At 35.2% G+C, this 14,892-nt stretch overlaps 1 protein-coding gene across 1 annotated transcript in view; it reads right to left on the minus strand.

The window, feature by feature from the left end:
• Gprk1 (G protein-coupled receptor kinase 1) overlaps positions 1 to 14,892 on the minus strand; it is a 598,843-nt gene that overhangs the window by 276,391 nt on the left and 307,560 nt on the right. The window lies entirely within an intron of this gene.

Genomic DNA, 14,892 nt, shown 5'->3' on the forward strand with positions numbered 1-14,892 from the left:
AAAAAAAACTATATGGATTGAATGCTGAAATATAAGAATGATGTATAAAACAACAAATGCAGCAACTATAGCCAAAGCAATGAAATAATATGAAACTGAAATAATCAGTGAGACAAGATGGAATAGACAGGGACTGATCCAGTTAAGTTCTGGAGAAACAATTATATATTCTGGTAACAAAAATGAAGAACCTAAGCACAGAAAGGGAGTAGCAATTATGATGTCAAGAAAGGCAAGAAAAGCATTCACTGAATGGGAACCAATCACAGAAAGATGTATAAAGGTAAGACTTAACTCAAACTTCTCCAAGATGATGATGATAATAAATGCACACATACCAATCAATAATGCAGAAGATAAAGAAAATGTGAATTTTATAATATGTTACAAAATGTAATGGTTATAACAATATTGGAGTGCTAACTAGTAATAAATTAATGAGGAAGAAAATTGTTGATAGGAGATTAATAATAAAGTAAAGTTAATCATGTAGTGCTGTCATAGTAGCCTGAACACCCATTGAGGGTGCATATAAGGAAATTGATGATGATGAAGTAACAGATGAAAGAAATCCAAAAGATATCATTATAGTAATGGAACAACTAAATGACAAAATAAGAAGCAATCGCACAAGAAAATATATGATAACGAGAAGAGAAGATATGGGAAATATTACTGAAAACGGAGAGATGCTTTTGGACTTATGCATGATGAATAAACTAGTCACTAGGTCTTAAAAAAATAAAATAAAATAAATCATATAATGATATAATGAAAATGGAGAGAATCCCTTCTGGATGTGAAAGCAATGAGAGGAGTAGATGCCTACCCAGATCATTTCTTACTAATAAAAAAAGTAAAAATAATGCTTAAGGCCATAAAGGAAATGAAAAATAAAACATACGATATAAATGAACTTAAAAATGTGGAAAACCAAAACGATGTATGCAGTGAAGATCAAAAATAGATATGAGGCCACACAGAGTGGATAAAAGGAACATGATCCCACAAGTATTGAAGAAATATGGGCAGATGTTAAAATAGTCAAAAGAAAGACACGAAATGGATATCCAAAATATACAAAGTCCAAATATAAGAAAATAAAGAAATATACAAAGTCAAGAAAAGAAGAAGAGAGAAGATATTATTAAAGATAAAGGAAATAAAATAAGTGATAACCAAAAGAAAACAAGAAGATGGGTGGAACATTTTAAAGAAATAATGAAGAGAGAGAAAAAAACACTAAAAATTTATACCAGGAAAATAAAGAAAAGTGAAATACAAAAAAAACACTTAAAAGCAAAAATGGAAAAATAGTAGTATAGACAGATCCATTTCGTAATCAAATATGGATTGAAGAAAAATGGTCAGAAAAATGGAACATTGCACTATTAGTCAAAATACTCAAAATTGGAGATTTAATTGATTGTAACAGCTGGAAAAAAATATCATTTCTAAGCACAACAAGTAAAATACTAACAGGAATAATGTTAAATAAAGAGAGAAAGAAATAAAGAGCTAAGAAAAATATAAGCAGGATTCAGAGCCACTAGATCACGTATTAGTGAAACAGCAACACTCATAATAATAATAATAATAATAATAATAATAGAACAGTCAATAGAATGGCAGTCAACCCATTATATCAATTTTATTGATTTGGAACAGGCCTTTTTGACAGTATCGATAGAGAAGTCATGGAAATTAATGTCTTATTATGGCATGCTATGTAGAACTGTTAATTTTTTTTTTTTTAATTTACGAAATAAAATACAAATTATCCATAACAGAGAGCTTTCAGACAAGTTTGAAGTTAAAACAGGAGTTAGGGTTACATGCTCTTCCTAACAATAATACTTAACTGTTGTAGACTGGGTTATGAGGAATGAGATGGAAAATACAAAAGAAATACAATTTAACTTAACAGATCAATTTCATTATTTAGATTGTGCCAATGATGAGTCTTTGACTCCATGAGGTCTTGGGGTAATAATAATAATAATGACATATGTATATTAGCAGATACACAACAACATATGAAAGAAGAAATGATAAAACTAAATGAAGAGGCATCAATAGTTCACTTAAAAATAAATAAAAGAAAGACAAAGATAATGAACACAAACATTGTCCTTTTGGTTGTTGTTTTTGTATTGGATGATGTAATTTTAGAAACAGTAGAAAGCTTTAATTACCTGGGTCAATAATAAATAAAACAAGAAGGGGGGGGACACAAAATATAAGATATGGAGGGTATAAAAAGCATTCAATATGTCAGGAAAATTGTGAAAATCAAAGAAAATAGGCTTAAAAAAATAAAATAAAATTATTTAATACAAATGTCAAATTACTCTATGGGACAGAAACATGGGCCATAACAGCAGTAACCAGTAATAAATCACAAATATTTGTAAATAAATGCCTAAAAAATTTTTGTATATAAAATGGCCTAAGAAGATATCCAATAAAGAATGAATGCAAAAAAAAAAAAACAACTAAACATAAACCATTAATGTACGATATTAATCAAAGAAAATGGAGATGGAAAGGGCATGTCCTAAGAAAACCAGAAAAACACCAGGTTAAACAAGGCACTGGAATGGATCCCCTAAAAGAAGAGAAAGCGATGTAGGCCAAAGATGCCCTGGTGGAGAAGAATAGAGCTTGTCCAGGAAATGTTGAAACTGAAGAGGCAGCTTGACCTTGAAATCTCCTGATGGCAACTCTTTAATCAAATTGATTCAGCTCACAATAGATGAAAGACACTTGTCCAATTTCATGGACATTAGATCTATAGAGGGGCAAATAAAGATTCTGACCTTTTTTTTTTTTTTTTTTTTTTTTTATAATTAATCCCATACATGAGAAGTCAAGAGACCTATAAGCACATCTGTGGAGTACAGATGTGGCCTGAGCTAGAAGTTCATTGATGTTTTTTTTTTTTTTTTGTAATTGTTTGGGAATACTTAATAAGGAAGGCTGTTCCAGAGAACAGAGGTAGATGGAATAAAAGAGGAAGAGGAAAAGCAGGTTCAGTGTGTTTGCAGTTGCACAGTAAAATGATGCTGGCTAGCTACTGCTCTTGCATTAACAGGTGCAAATGAAAGTGTAGAAATGACAGTTGCCAATACACTGGTGCAGTGACCATGGAAGTATCTGTAGAATAGACACAGTGCTGAAACATTGTGTCTCTGAGATAGAAGATGAGGTGAATCTCTAAGAGAGGGATCATCAATGAGACTAACTGCTAGCTTCTGGACAGCATCAAGGATTTTAAGGAAAGTTTTGGATGCGCCATCCCCAAACATGTGAGCAGTATTCTAAGCATGGGTGGATTTGGGATGTGTATATAGTTAGGAGTTGGTTGGGTGTAAAATAGCCTTTTAAATGAAAGAGAATGCCTAGTTTCTTAGATGCCGAGGAGGCTATTGACAGACTGGAGGTAAACGTTAGTCTAAGCAGAGAGAGAGAGATCTGATCTTGTGTGGTGATTTGTGTGTTTCTGTTACTTACTGCTCCATGTGTTAATTATATCAAAGATCAAAAAACTGAATCTCAAATGTAAGTAAGATGTAGAGCTCATACATCTTCCTTACATTTAATAATGTCTAATAGTGAAATTCGTGTGTAGAGGTGCTCTGAGGACATCATGTTGGAGGCTTAATGGATTTTTTACAACATTCAAAAAGAATTAAAATAGAATTTAATACTTCCTATATTTCGTCCTAGTCACTAGGACATCTACAGGATTACAAAAACAATTAATGTAACATGCACACACAATTCTTACAATACTAAGCCCAACCACGTGGGTGACACTAAAGTCCTATCTAGGTGGAGCGTCCTCTAAGGACGGTAGTAGGTGGCCTGGAATGTAAGGTGGGACCTCTGGTGATGAGTGTTTCCCAAATATTCGGAAGCTTAATGCAACCGTATTTATTAAGATTTGGTTGGTTTCTGAGAGCTGCTGCTTCTAAGAAAAGTCTCTCTTTCTTGAATTTGCTGTGGTGGAACATGGTGGTTTTCTTCCATGATACTCTGTGGGTGGTGTCCAAAACATGATCAGCCAAGCCTGAATGGCCATAGTTGTGTTTACAGATGTAAGACTCGTGTTCCTCCAGGCAGATGGATGCTGATCTACCTGTCTGTCCAAAGTATGCCAGCTTGCAGGAACAGGGTACTTTGTAAACTCCAGGCAGCGAGAGGGGAGGGGCACCTTACATTCCAGGCCACCTACTACCGCCCTTAGAGGGCGCTCCACCTAGATAGGACTTTAGTGTCACCCACATGGTTGGGCTTAGTATTGTAAGAATTGTGTGTGCATGTTACATTAATTGTTTTTGTAATCCCTGTAGATGTCCTAGTGACTAGGACGAAATATAGGAAGTATTAAATTCTATTTTAATTCTTTTTGAGTGTTGTAAAAAATCTAATAGTGAAAGATTGATGGAATCAGATGTCAAAGCCAGATACAACGAAAGGGTTAAGCAAGTCTAACTGACAGTGAGAGGGTCAATGAAGCTTGAGAAATCCTCAAGGATGTCAAAACAACAATGGCAGATATAGTCCTAGGAAAACACCCTGATTTGATGAGAATGTGAACATGTGACGTAGCAAAAAAATGAGGCATATTCAGTAGAAGAATGTAGAAGGGAAATCACAGTCATAAAGCTGTTGAGGAATATTCCATGACTAGAAGAAAAGGAAAAAAGAGTGCACAAGAAAACACAGAAGAAATATAATGAACATAAAAATTGCTGGACTGGTTGGCCGAGTGGTTAGCATATCCGCTCTCCAACCAAAATGCTGCGGGTTCAAATCCTGCCATGGGCATGGATGTTTGTGATTGTCTGTGAAAATACTAGTGGTGCTTGTGGGTGGTAGATGGCATTGGTGTAGCTGCAGTTCGTGTTGTAGAGTAGGTGACCTCCCTCAATGAGTCTTTGGACTCCCTGGAGGTGTCACGTAATAATAATAATAAACTTAAATTGGAATTAGAACATTTTAAGTATAAATGAAAGTAGGGCCTTTTACTAAAAAGTAAATAAGTCCAAAAGAATTCCAACTTAAGATAACATTAAGTAAAGACTGAAACAAACTTTAGCTGGAATATGGGCAGAGCACGCTGATTGGCTGTTGAACACTGCTGTATCTGGTCAACTGTAAGATGTGGATAAAACAGGGATCCACGAAAATCTAAAAGCAGGTAGAACTAACACTGACAACTGCATATGCAGCCATCAGAAAACTCGAGAACAATAAGTCTCTAGGAATGGATTTGATACAAGAACTAATAAAATAAATAAGTAAATATAGGTAAAGAACATTTCAGACACCTGTGCCAACTTCTTTGCCAAAATATGGGTTAATGAAACAATGCCAGAACAATTTCAGAGAAATCTGAAAATTATATCCCTATCTATAAGAACAGTAATGTGATGATATGCTCTGATTAAAAGGGTATCAATCTATTATGTACTACCTATAAATTTTTCTCCATTATTTTATTCATGAGACTTTCTCACTATGTAGAGAATGCATGTGTTAAGGCTTAAGTGATGGGAGGACATGATGTCATTCCAGCACTTAAGCATTTTGGGAAGTCTTCCCAAAACATGGGAAACATTAATCTTCAGAGATCCTTTACAATCTAGGCTTCCTACAAACACCCATAGAGAGTACCCCACCTAGATAGGAATTAAAAAAATTAAAATTATAAACAATTTTGGGGGTTAGATCCACATCTTTCATTTATTACTGTGTTGCTTGTATTACCAAGTGTCTGTACTCCCTGAAGACTTCTCAGTGAGTGAGACAAAATACTGGAAGAATTAAAATAGTTTTTAATCCTTTCTTAGTGCTGTTAATACTCCAATAAACCTCCAACATGATATAAAGCATACCACTGATGACCATCATGGTGGATTCTTTCAAGGAAGATCTACAGCTAACCAATGTAGGCCAAATATGAAAATTGCAATGCAATAGAGGGATGTAAGCAGTGGTGAGCTATGGAAATTTTAACAAAGGGCTCGCATCGTTGAGCATAAAAAAAAAGAAAAAAAAAGCCGTATTTCACACAAAAACTTTTATTAATAAAGCTTGTGTACAAATTCCAATCAAAAATTATGAGAGGACAATCAGTCTCTAAAGGTATCATTTTTAAACCAATATTTCATGATCTAAACATGAAATATTTGCACACGGTCAACTGTGTTAATTTGTCTTACATAAGAAAAACATTTTTTTGCTCTCAAAATATAATAAGAATGAAATATTTTATAATCTTTTATAAAACATTTGATTGGCTACTAGTTTTATCATACGATTGGCTACCAGAAGGTAGAAGGGTAAAGATAGCGCATGCACTTATTTTATTTTCAAACTTAGGTACATTCGTTATGGAGGAGTTGAAACAATAATTCCAAATAATCTATACACTGCTGAATAGACTAATTTTTGTTGGGTTATGGTATGAGTTTGTCGCTTAATATGTTTCAAAAAAAAAAATTTTTTTTTTTTTTTTGTGAAAAAATAAAAAAGTAAACAATAAGAACAAGGGGCTCGCAAATTTGAGAAAAATTTAACAAAGGGCTCATGTGAGCCCCTTATAGCTCACCACTGGATGTAAAGGGTGGTGAAGTGCAATATACAGCTTCTTCCACTCAGATGCCAACCTCACTTTCTAAAAGGGCAAACAACGCACTGGCGACAGTATGAGCAGTATAATCCTAACACCTGCCTGCCTATGCATTAGTTAGTAACCTACCAGTGGACTTACTCAGCAAAAAGGCTAGTAACCTGCCCTGAGGAAAGATATACTTTCAAATCTCAGCCAAAGAAAACAAGACAATTTTCATTGATTTTTTCCACATACTATTTATAGGTGCTTTAAGATACCTCCATGCTAGAAAGTTGGACCAGTGATTTGTGTCCTAGACCAATAGTGATTTCTTCTTTTGGGCCTTCTCAGCAGCTTTGGTAACCTTACCACCAGATACATCCTTGGTTTTGACAGCCTTGATGACCCCAACAGCAACAGTTTGTCTCATGTCATGTACAGCAAATCTTCCCAGAGGGGGAAATTCTGTGAAAGTTTCTACACACATGGGCTTTGAGGGAACCAAATCTATAATAACAGCATCATCAGACTTGATAAATTTGGGGTTATCTTCAAGTTTCTTGCCACTATACCTATAACATTTCTCCTTGATTTCCCTAAACTTGCAAGCAATATGTGCAGTATGGCAATCAAGCACTGGAGTGTAGCCATTGGAAATTTGACCAGGGTGGTTTAGGACAATAACCTGGGCAGTAAATTCTTCATGGAGTATCTTTGCTATCCCCAGCAACATAAACCATGATGAAGTTCTTTTACAGACGCATTCTTAACATTAAAACCAACGTTGTCTCCAGGAAGTGCCTCAGAGAGTGCTTCATGGTGCATTTCAACTGATTTAATTTCAGTGGTGATGTTGACATTAGCAAAAGTCACAACCATACCAGGCTTTAGAACACCAGTCTCAACTCTGCCAACAGGAACAGTTCCAATACCTCCAATTTTGTACACATGGAAGATGCAGGGCTTATCAGTAGGTCTTGAAGGTGGTTCCATAGCATCTATACCTATAGAAGGGTTTCCCCTTCTGATTTGCCACTTTTACGTTCAATTGTCCAGCTTTTGTACCATGACATGTTGGTGCTTGGTTCTAACATGTTATCTCCATTCCAAACAGAGATGGGGACAAATGGAAAAGTGGCAGGATTATAACCTATTTTCTTGATATAAGCAGATACTTCTTTTTTATTTCTTCAAAACGAGACTCACTAAAAGGTGGCTCAGTTATGTCCATTTTATTAACACCAACAATCATTTGTTTTACACCTAGTGTGTAGGCAAGCAGAGCATGCTAACGAGTTTGTCCATTTTTAGAGATTCCAGCAGCAACTATTAGGACAGCACAGTCAGTTTGGGAAGTGCCAGTGATCATGTTCTTAATAAAGTCTCTGTGGCCTCGAGCATCAATGACTGTCACATAGTACTTTTGAGTTTCAAACTTCAAGAGTGTTATGTCAATTGTGATACCACATTCTCTCTCTCTGCTTTCAGTTTATCCAAAACCCAGGCATATTTGAAGGAACCTTTCCCATTTCCTGTGCCTCTTTTTCGAACTTCTTAATTGTTCTCTTGTCAATCCCACCACATTTGTTAATGAGATGACCAGTAGTTGTAGATTTCCTGGAATCTACATGTCCAATAACTACGATGTTGATGTGGGTTTTTTCTTTTCCCATATTTGTCGATAAGTTGTATTCAAGAAGCAAACAAAGCCAAAACCATGCCATGACAAGAAAGCAAGAAAAGCTGGATGGACTATCAGGGAAATGGCCATGATTCAAGAAAAGGTAAAGAAAACTGGAAAAGGAACATATAATGAAAATTGAAACTTGGAATGTAAAGAGCATTCCACACAGAATAACCAAGTCAATGTAAGGACATGCAAAGAAAAAGGTACCAAAGAAACATATAACTACATACAAATCTATAGTGGAGTAAAAAAAAAAGAGGAAAGAATAAAAGCAAGTATAATGATAATGATACACAGATGTATGAAGAACAATTTGTATATTCTAACTACTGGAATGAATGACTAATAGAAATTAGAGACAAAACATTAAGAGGTCACATAATAATTATTCTGGGCATATGCACCAGAAGAGAGGAAAGAAGAAGAGAGTGCAACCTTTTACAAAAAACTACAAAAAGTCATAGATAAAATGGAGGTCAGATGTTAGTAATAATACATAAATAAATAAAACAGACTATTTACTACCTAGTAGGGGATTTAAATATCAGAATAGGAAACAGGAAATACAAAACATACAAAAATTTGTGAAGATATACGTAATCAAAATGGACACTATGCCCATTTTGATTACGTTTATTCTCATTTATAATATGAGAATTTATTCTCATATTATAAATATGAGAATCCATATTTATAATTTATTCTCCTTTATTTATTTATTCTCATTTATAATATGAGAATAATTACCTTGGTATTTGAACATAAAGAAATACATAAATATGCATGGTCAGTCAGAGGATGTAAGTCAGTTATTGACTATATATCATTGAAAATTTTAAATTAGCCGAGTTCATCCCAGATTTACAATACATCTCGAGGCTTGGAATTAAACTCTGATCATTATATGGTATTGGAAAAAATTCAATATAAACTAAAATGGTTAAAATTAAATAAAGTGAAAATAACTCTCAATGAGTTACAAAATTTCTTCATTACAAGATTCCCATACTAGGCAACAATATCAGAAATACACTGATTTAAAAACAGAAATCATAGATGAATCAAATTTTCATGGAAAAATCTGAAAAAGCAGCAACAGGAAGCTAAGGAATAAACAGCAAAGGGAATAGAAAAAGAGGTCTATAAAACTAGGACAAAGGAATAGAAAAGACAATAAAAAATAAAAAAGAGTTACGATTGCAAAAACAAGAAGTAAAGGAAAAAACATAGAGAGAGAAAAGGGTGGGGGGAGAGGAGATGAAATCATTTTGTCATAAAACGAGAAAAGCATATATCTAAGCCATAACTAAATACATGAACAAATAAATAAAAGAAAAGGGCAAAATACAAACAACAGATTTAGAAAAATGGGTAACTTATTTTAAAAATCTCTGGACTGATGATAATAAAGAAGTAAATTTTAGACAACAAAGAATGATCCAAGAAAATATTATGATGTCAGAACTAAAAAATACAATAAATCAGATGAAAAATAGGAAAACACCATGAGAAGACAATATAAACATGGAACTGTACAAAAATGCGGTTGAAAAGTTTAATGAGACTTCTGAAATTCTTTAACATGGTCTGATTTCTAGAAAAACTCCAAACTTTTGGGAAAAAGCACTGGTTATCCCAACTGATAAAAAATGAGGGAATAAACATGACTGCAATAGTTATAGTGTAATTAGTCTGTTAACTGCAGGGTACAAAATATATACAGGAATATTAAAAGAGAAACTAAATATTACTGTAGAGAAAAAACTACTAGAAGAATAGAATGGATTACAAAAAGACTGATCAGGCATACAATCATTTTTTATTCTAAAATTATTAATTGAAAAAAAAAGAGAATCTCAAAAATAAACACTCATGGACTTCATTGATTATTAAAAAGCCTTTGATAAAATTAATAGACACAAATTGTTTAAAATAATAATGGCAAATACCTGTTGGATTTCTGCTCAGGACAATGACTGGTTATTACTAACACCATGTTCAAACATAAAAATGTGCACAAATTCACATGGAGAGAAGAGTCAAGGAATAAGAAAAGTCTCATTGACTATTTTATTGTTGATAGTGATGTTTTCCCCTGGTGCAGGACACCAAAGTGTACAGAGGATTTGAAATTGGAAGCGATCACTATTTAGTCTTGAGCAGGATAAAACTGAATTTCATACTGAAAAGAAGAACATGTAAGAAAGTTTTAAAGTGAATAAAAGTTGAGCAGCTCTGATGTGAACTGTAGACTAAAATACACAAAGATTATTGAAGAAAAATGAAAGAGTTTGAGAAGAGGAACCAAACCTTGCAGGTTCAGTGGCAAGCCTTGAAGAAAACCCTGATTGATTCAGCCAGAGAGGCATGTGGTGAGGTTGTCTGCAAGGATAAAAAAATCAGAACTCCCTGGTGGACACAGGAAGTTAAAGAGGCAGTGAAGGAAAAGAAGAAAGCATATCAAAAGTTCCTGTCAAATAAGTCAGCTTGTGCTCTTAGAGAATACAGAGACAAATAAAGGTAAACTAGCTAAACAAAAGTCATGGGAGGACTTTGTCAAGAACATAGAAAATAAATATCAAGAAGGTGTCAAAATATTCTGGAAGTTGTTGAAGAAGCTTAGCAATGGAGGAAAGAGTGCTGTAAAAGGAGTTAGAGATGATAAAGGTGATATGAAAACAGGAGAAAAAGATATCCTTGAAGTATGGAGTAATTACTTTGAAAAACTGCTAAATGAAACAAGCAGTGATGACAGCACAGTGGTAAAAAAACACTGACCAGGCATGCAGTCAGGAATACTTGAAGTAGAAAAAGCCATCAAAGGCTTGAAATGTGGAAAGGCAGCAGGAGTAGATGATATTCGACCAGAAATGCTGAAGTATGGTGGTATAAGAGTCTTACAGTGGCTGCACTGCATAGTTCAGAAAGCCTGGACAGAGGGACAAATTCCCGATGATTGGAGTAGAGCTCTCATAGTACCCATATATAAAAAGGGAAATAAAACTGAATGTGAGAATTACAGAGGTATTTCCCTACTGAGTGTTCCTGGTAAGATCTATGCAAGTATACTTGAGAAACGGTTGAGAAGAATTGTGGAAGAAAAGCTTGGTGAAGAACAAGCTGGATTCAGGCCAATTAGAGGCTGTCAGGATCAGATCTTCACTTTACGACAAATAGTCGAGAAAGCATGTAAATATAACAGAGATCTGTATTTAAGTTTTGTCGATCTGGAAAAGGCATATGACAAGGTGCCAAGAGAGAAGCTATTCAATACGCTACAGTTATATGGTGTCAATGGGGCATTATATCAAGCAATACTTAGTCTTTATTTGAGTTGTAAGTCAGCAGTTAGAATTGAAGGAAGTACAGGAAGATGGCTTAATGTTAAATCTGGTGTCAGACAAGGATGTACATTATCTCCTCTGTTATTCATTATCTATATTAATCACATTATGAAGGAAAGTGGTATTAAACATGATATCAAAGTTGGAGATGTTAATGTCAGCTCTTTGCTTTATGTGGACGATTTTATACTTCTAAATAAATCTGATACAAGTCAGAAAACGAACCAGAAGAAAACCAAGATATATGTGGATTGATATAGTACAAAGTGCCTTAGACAATAGAAATATAAGATCTGATAATGTTGGAGTCTTGACAAGTAACAGACTGATTTGGAGGAAAATTGTAGATAGGAAGTTAGTAATGATGTAAATTTTTCATGTAATACTATCATATCCTATACACCCCTTGAGGGTACATGACAGGAATTTGATGAAGATGATGATATATTTTGCTCAATATGTCACGAGATTCATTCAGGGAGAATGAAAGTAGAACGGGTAATAACATTTAAATTATGAATATAAGAACAAGTCATGCAGATTGCATATAATATAACATGTCTCAGTCACAGTTGTGCAGTGGGAGGAAACACAATTAGAGTGTATAGATGTATAATTAATTAATGAATTAAAAATTATAAACAACTAACAGCAATTACTGCACAAATCTTACAGATAGGCATATACATTCTGTCTAGTTAAGATTAGGATGGAGGCATAGGGCTTCATGAGATTCAAGAAATAGATGATCAAATTTCAACCTATTGTAGGATAGCATCTTGGTCTAGTTCAAGTGAACTCTATGTCTAGTGTCGATATTCAAAATAGCCTGAGTTCATTGTGAACTGAAATAGGGCTGAGATATTGGGAGGTAATTTGGCTTGGATGAGCTCTAAGGTTTACTTGAGTGGGACATTTGAAACCTTGAAATTTGACATTTGACCTTGAAAGTCGTCTAAATGGGTCAAGCGCTACGGACGTGTTTTGAAGAGCTCCTGATTCAGATAAGTTTTACTAGGAATAATTAAGTATATATGCGTAATTGTTTAAGTAAGAGCGGCTGTAAACGTTGTACGCTACCGATATTATTAGTGTGGGGTTTTTTTCCTTGCTTAAACTAAATACGAAATCATTAATATTAGACCTAGTAACTGGTAGAGGAAAAAAAAAAAAAAAAATGGTGGCGGCATTGTCATTCCATGATTTTAATTTGGATTTCAGTCGTTTCGTTAAGCGTGAGGTCTGTTACATGTATTCCTTCGATTACATAAATGATTTGTGGATGTTTAGTGCGTATGGAAGAAGGGTGTGTGCGAAATGTGACCTGAACGAGGAATTGATGAATGCGAATATGAAGTTGATGACAGAAAGTGCTAGTACCGATTGTGTTGTGAGTGCACGTTTGAAAGAGAAGGATGGTGAGAAAAGACAGGCGAAAAAATGTTAATAAATCAGGAAAAAAGAAAAAGAGCGATTTTACAACTGTAACGGATGTTAAAAGGGATGAAAGTGAGGCGGAAAGAAACAAAATTGAGAGAACGAATGAAAGTAGAAATGGCGTGAAGCAGAAATCGCAAGTAAAAAAATCGAAAGAATGAATGATAGCGAAAACAGAATAACTGATAGCGAAAGTTGGATGCATGTTGGAACGAAAGTACTGAACCAAAGAAAGATGAATGACAGTAAAAGTGAGAAGAATGATAGCGAAAGTTGGACGCATGTTAGTCCGAAAGTACGGAAACAAAGAAAGATATGTGAGAGTGAGAAGAATGATAGTGAAAGTTGGACGTATGTTGGACCGAAAGTACGGAAACAAAGAAGGATGAATGAGAGGGAAAGTGAGAAGAGGGGGTCGAGAGTTTGAAAGTTAGAAAGATTTAATGATAGAGAGAATGTGTCGCGAGGTTCGGAAGGTGAATTGGATTGGATGAAGCAAGAAATGAAATGGATGCAGAATGAAATTAAGAGAATTCAGGTCAAAACTATTAAAATAAATCATGATGGCATGAAAAAGTTAACAAAAGATGAGCGAGTGGCGTTGTATGGCGACTCCATTATTAAAGGTGTGCTAGAGGATAAAATGCACAAGGTATGTTTTCCAGGCGGTAAAATGAGTAGAATGATTGAGGCATTGAATATGAGGCGGGAACGAGCAAAAGAGTTAATTGTATTAATTGGTACAAATGATTTGAGAGAGAACAAAGAGCATGTCAAAATGAATGTCAGGAGACTGCTTGGAAAGATAAAGGAGAATAGTGTGACAGGAAGGGTAGTCAGCGTGTTGCCTAGGTATGATTGTGGTGAAATGAGGCGGAGAGCAAGGATTATGAATGATATTCTGGCTGAAATGTGTGAGGAGATGGGAGTACAATTCGTTAATGTGTGGAATGAGTTTGAGGGACGAAGTGAGCTGTTTGGGAGCGATAGACTGCATTTGAGTGGTTATGGTGTGAGTCGCTTGGAGAGACTGCTGCTGGAAAGTGGAGAAGTGAATAGAGAGAATGAATCAGATCGAGAGGGGAGTGATGTGGAAGAGCAGGAGAGTAAGACAGGAGAGATTGAAGAAGTGGAAATGAATGGGGAAGTGAGTAGCATGAGTATAAAAAATGAGAGAATAGGTGTGCAAGAGGAGCAGGGAAACAGGGAGGCTCAGGGTGCACAGGGATACATAGCGTGAGAAAGGTGGATGCTCCAAGAGGAGGTGAGAGCATGTGTAGGCAGGAAAGTAATGGGATGATCAGGGATCAAAAGGAAACAGATGGAATTGCAAAGGGTTCTAAAATGAAGAAGCAGAAAGGGAAATGGCCCCAGTCCAGCATGGAGAGTTCACATCGAGTGAGTGGTATCAGTGGAACTAGCTGTAGATCCAGAAATGAGTTGTTGTGTTTGTATACCAATGCTAGAAATATAAGAAACAAGGTGGATGAAATGGTTCAACTAATTGCGTCTGTGCACCCAGAGATTGTTGGAATAAGTGAGACATGGTTAGATGAGGATGACATCCTGACATAGAAAGGTATGATGTGTTTCGTGAGGATAGAAGGGGTAAAAAGGGAGGGGGAGTGCCATTGATGATAGAGAAAGAGTTATGTCCATACAAGGTAGAGATGCAAGAGGGAAACGGGGCCAGTGGTTTTGAGGCAGTATGGTGTGAGATAGAGGTGAATAGAATCAAATACTTGGTGGGATGTTGTTATAGACCTGGTAATGTGGATGGTGGTGATAGTGAAATGTATAGT

This window comes from Typopeltis vanoorti, chromosome 11 (genome assembly GCF_054136105.1).
Source record: "Typopeltis vanoorti isolate ZY-2024b chromosome 11, IOZ_Tvanoo_1.0, whole genome shotgun sequence".
In the NCBI taxonomy this organism is placed as follows: Eukaryota; Metazoa; Arthropoda; class Arachnida; order Uropygi; family Thelyphonidae; genus Typopeltis; species Typopeltis vanoorti.